Source organism: Chiloscyllium plagiosum, chromosome 10, assembly GCF_004010195.1.
Source record: "Chiloscyllium plagiosum isolate BGI_BamShark_2017 chromosome 10, ASM401019v2, whole genome shotgun sequence".
In the NCBI taxonomy this organism is placed as follows: Eukaryota; Metazoa; Chordata; class Chondrichthyes; order Orectolobiformes; family Hemiscylliidae; genus Chiloscyllium; species Chiloscyllium plagiosum.
In genome coordinates, this window is record NC_057719.1 from 28,861,073 (window position 1) to 28,866,816 (window position 5,744).

Here is a 5,744-nt window from a genome sequence, read left to right on the forward strand (position 1 = left end):
TCCTACTTTCTTTATACTCTTCTAAGGATTCACTCGATCTATCCTGTCTATACCTGACATATGCTTCCTTCTTTTTCTTAACCAAACCCTCAATTTCTTTATTCATCCAGAATTCCCTATAGCTACCAGCCTTCCCTTTCACCCTGACAGGAATATACTTTCTCTGGATTCTTGTTATCTCATTTCTGAAGGCTTCCCATTTTCCAGCCGTCCCTTTATCTGCGAATATCTGCCTCCATGACATATGCTTCCTTCTTTTTCTTAACCAAACCCTCAATTTCTTTATTCATCCAGAATTCCCTATAGCTACCAGCCTTCCCTTTCACCCTGACAGGAATATACTTTCTCTGGATTCTTGTTATCTCATTTCTGAAGGCTTCCCATTTTCCAGCCGTCCCTTTATCTGCGAATATCTGCCTCCAATCAGTTTTTGAAAGTTCTTGCCTAATACCAGCAAAATTGGCCTTTCTCCAATTTAGAACTTCAACTTTTAGATCTGGTCTATCCTTTTCCATCACGATTTTAAAACGAATAGAATTATGGTCGCTGATCCCAAAGTGCTCCCCACTGACACCTCAGTCACCTGCCCTGCCTTATTTCCCAAGAGTAGGGCAGGTTTTGCACCTTCTCTAGTAGATACATCCACATACTGAATCAGAAAATTGTCTTGTACACACTTAAGAAATTCCTCTAAACCTTTAACACTCTGGCAGTCCCAGTTGATATTTGGAAAGTTAAAATCCCCTACCATAACCACCCTATTATTCTTCCAGATAGCTGAGATCTCCTTACAAGTTTGTTTCACAATTTCCCTCTGACTATTGGGGGGTCTATAATACATTCCCAATAAGGTGATCATCCCTTTCTTATTTCTCAGTTCCACCCAAATAACTTCCCTGGATGTATTTCCGGGAATATCCTCCCTTAGCACAGCTGTAATGCTATCCCTTATCAAAAATGCCACCCCCCCCCCGCCCCCCACCCCTTTCCTCTTTTGCCTCCCTTTCTATCCTTCCTGTAGCATTTGTATCCTGGAACATTCAGCTTCCAGTCCCATGTACCTAACCATGCCCTGAGTTCATTTGCCTTTCCTGTTAGGCCCCTTGCATTGAAATAAATGCAGGTTTATTTATTAGTCCTACCTTGTCCCTGCCTGCCCTGACTGTTTGACTCACTTCTGTTCTCAGCTGTACCCGTCTCAGATCGAAACAGTATGTGGTACTCTCGCTGTGGTCTAACTAGTGTTCCATGTAGTTCTAACATAACCTTCCTTCTCATCATATGTGTTCACTGTCATCAGCTGTGGTTTTCTAAATGTTTCTAATTGTAGCAAGAGTGAGTGTGACCTTAATAGAGTTTTGATGAAGCTAGTCTTTAATGTTGTCAAAGCTGTTGATTTTCTTTTCTGTTCCTCTCCCAATGCTCCAAGTTTAACATTCATAATTAATTACAGACCTAGATCTAACATTTTAGTGCACAGATTCTCAATTCAAGCTGATGTTTCATGGAATGTTGCTTAACTTTGTAACAATAACTTTGGCTTGGCCAATTCATTTTCTAATTTCACTACTACTTTTGACACTGTTTTTGTGCTTCCTAGATGATTGAATTGATTGACATGTTCTAACTTGCTTCCAATTACTCTGATGTTGCATACTGGAATGCTCCTATTCTTTGTTATTACTGTAACCTGTTTTCTTGCAATTGAGTGTAAGCCTATACCTATTACTTTCCTTTGTGGCAGTACTAATTAGTTTTTGCAGGTCTTCTTTATCTGTTGTATGTGGTATCAGCTTGCAAATGTAGTTGATAACTGTCCCTCCATTTTATACCATCTAACCCTGCAATTTATCTAAAAGCGGTTTCACTGTGGAACAAAAACACAATGCAGTGATAGAACACAGCCTTTCCAACCACCAAATTTGTTCACGTATCTGAGTATCACAGCCTGTAGTAACTTTTTCTGGTGAATTGAAGGTCTTTGCCATCAATGCTGTGACTAACAAAGTATCCCATATGTTCTACTATCTAAAGGCCTCTCTGTGCATGTATTCCAAAGTTCTTCCGTTTCTGTGTATTTCTTTATTATTCTACCATTTATTGTGGATACCCTTTTGTCTTGTTTGCTCTCCTCAAATCCAATACTTTTTTTCTTGATTGAATTCCATTTGCACCTTTTTTTCCCTGTTTTCCAGTCTATTGGGATTATCCTGCAACCTACAGTTTTCCTACTCAGTATCTCAAGGACAGTCAATGTTTGTTTCATCTGTACACTTCTTAATCATGTCTCTTGCTTTTAGGTCTAAATCATTGCCACAAATAGCAAAGAACTAAGCACTCAGCCCTGTGGAACAACACTAGAAATTGGCTTTCAGTTTAAAAGAACACCATTACTCTTTGCTTTCAGTTACAGAATCAGTTTTAAATACAAGTTGCCACTTTCTCCTGAATCTCATGTGCTTTCATTTTTCTAACAGCCAGCTATGTCAAAAGCTTTGTTAAAACATTTGAAACCACTTCAAATATGAATCCCTCATTGACTTTGAATTTTTTGAGGGAACAATATAATCAAGATTTTCCCATAACAAAATCACACTGACTTATATTAATTTTGTTTTGATAGTACTGTTCCAAGTTCTTCTACCTCCACATAAAGGTTATCTATTTATCGGGCAGCACGTTGGCGCAGTGGTGAACACTGCTGCTTCTCAGCACCATGGACCTGGGTTTGATTCCATTCCCAGGTGACTCCTGTGTGGAGTTTGCACAGTCTCCCTGTGTCTGCATGGGTTTCCTCCAAGGTACTCCAGTTTCCTCCCACAGTCCAAAAATGTGCAGCTTAGGTAGATTCACCATGCTAAATTGCCCATAGTGTCCAGGAATGTGCAGGCTGGGTGGATTAGCCATGGGAAATTCAGGATGCTCTTCAGAGGTTCAGCATGGACTTGATGGACCAAATGACCTGTTTCCATGCTGTAGGGGTTCTATAAAAGTCAGTAGTTGGTCCTGTGCTTTAGGAATTCTCTTGCCCTTTTCATATTTATAAAACATGTTTATTTACCGATATTTTGTCATGCCCTCTCTTTGCTTTCTTAAATTCCTTTTTAAAAAATGCAGTGATGAAATTGTAATTTTCTCAAGGCTTCATATGGCATTGAAATCTTGGTATTTGAGATAAACGTCCCTTGCTAGTTTATCCTGCTCTGTATGTTCCTTGACACCAAGGGCTCTAGTTCTGAGAGTATCACCAATTTTTCTTTGTTAGCAAACATTTGTCCTGAATCCTTGTCAATCTCCTCTCAACATTTCTTTCACTGTGACAATTTACCAGCCGTTTGCCCATCTCTCATAATGATCTCATGGTTCTTTCTGCTCTTCTGTTTCATTAATTCTTCAATTCTCTTCTGTGTTTCATCAACCTCCTCATCTGGCTCAGCCTTCTTATTTATGGGTATGTATACTTCAATAATGGTAAGGCCACCAGTTGCTCCCCGAATTTAGATTCACGAGTATCAGGCCGACTGTCCTTTCACTTCAATTAACAGGTTGCTCAGTCAACATGACTGCAGTCCCTGTTTCTTTTTCTCCTGAGTTTCTCTTTCTGCATTTTTTGCTTCAGTTTCCCCACTATTCCTTGCCTTTGGATGTTTGTTTATTCCACATTCCTATTCTTATGTTACTGACAAGCTTTTATGTATGAAGGTTTTGCTGGATAGCAACCTGAGAGGTCTCATTCTCTCCTTTGTGAAGCATAACGGTGTCTGTCCTTTAACGGGGATTCTTGTTTATATTGGTGATGTTTATGAGCTGAAGCCAGTTTCTGGTTTCAGTGGTGGTTCACCATTGCCTTCCACTTTGCTGATAGGTCAGTTACCAATCCTTCGACCACTGAGTGACAGTCAATACTGGGCTGCAACCGGAGAAAACACAATGGGAAAAATATTTGTTTTTCCTTTGAAACTAAATGCAGAGGTGAGATTAAAGTGAGAGGACTTCCTTTCGAATGGGGTCAGGTTTTCTCATCCAATATATTTTTCCCTTCTGATTGCATAGTCCTGCATGAGTAAAGTGCCCAATTTTATGAGTAGGAAGTCCTTCTGAATGCAATGTTTAAAAGCTCCCCAGACAGCACTTCACTCACTTTAACCATCTGAGGAGCAGACCCGTGAGCATGCAGGAGAGCAAGAGGCATATAAGCATGCTTGTGCTGAAGGGGACATGAGGGTACAGATAGACTCCATTCTCCTCTACCCAGCTGCACATCAAGCACCAATATCTTAACAAACATTGGGTTATGGTGATAGCTCACCACACTTGTCAAATCTGATTTTCTATGTAGCCTATAGGTCCCACTCTCAAGCCAGGGTGACAAATCAAAAAGACCGCTGGGCACATCGTTACCATCCCATCAAACCAGACCTGAGGAGGAATTCTCACAAGCTTAGGAGCATGCACCCTCGGTGCCTTATTCCTCACTTACCACCAGTAAGATATGCACTTCTGTGGGTGCTGTACTGAGAGTAGGCTGAGAGTCATGTTCTGACCTGGAGATAGCAAAAACAGCTGAGATCGCTGACACCTCTTCAGCTTGATATATTAAGGATGGCTGATGGTGATGTAGAGGTAAGCAAGAGAACGATTGTCAGAGGGGAGGTGAGTCTGATGTTGTAGCTCTAGTTTGTAAATATGTGGCTCCTCCATGGATAAGGCAATGGCCACTATACAGAGTCGGGAAGAGGGAGCAAGTGATGTTAACTTCCTGACAGGTGCCCCATCCCATTGATCGGTGACGAATGTACCATTGTGTTCAGACGGAGGAGGGGGAGCAATCAGATTCCAGGGATGATCATCCGTAGAGTGCAGATAGAGTCATAGAGATGTACAGCATGGAAACAGTGTAACTTGTCCATGCCGACCAGATAGCCAAACCCAATCTAGTCCAACCTGCCAGCACTGGCCCATATCCCTCCAAACCCTTCCTATTCATATACCCATCCGGATGCCTTTTAAATGTTGCAATCGTACTGGCCTCCACCACTTCCTCTGGCAGCCCATTCCACACACGCACCACCCTCTGCGTGAAAAGGTTGCTTTTATATTTTTCCCCTCTCACCCTAAACCTATGCCCTCTAGTTCTGGACTCCCCAACCTCAGGTTGTCTTATCTATCAACCCTATCCATGCCCTTCATGATTTTATAAACCTCCATAAGGTCACCCCTCAGCCTCTGACACTCCATGGAAAACTGCCCCAGTATATTTAACCTCTCCCTATAGCTCAAATCCTCCAACTCTGGCAACATCCTTGTAAATCTTTGAGTACTCCTGTACTCAATACTCTGACCAATAAAGAAAAGCATACCACCTTCTTCACTATCCTACTACCTGCGACTCCACTTTCAAGGAGTTATGAACCTGCACTCCAAGGTCTCTTTGTTCAGCAACACTCCCTAGGAGCTGAAAATGTGTTGCTGGAAAAGTGCAGCAGGTCAGGCAGCATCTAAGGAACAGGAGAATCGACATTTCGGGCATAAGCCCTTCCTAGACCTTTCCATTTCTATCTCGGGTGATCGAATCGACACGGACATTTACTATAAACCGACCGACTCCCACAGCTACCTAGACTACACCTCCTCCCACCCTACCTCCTGTAAAAACGCCATCCCATATTCCCAATTCCTTCGTTTCCGCCGCATCTGCTCCCAGGAGGACCAGTTCCAAAACCGTACAACCCAGATGGCCTCTT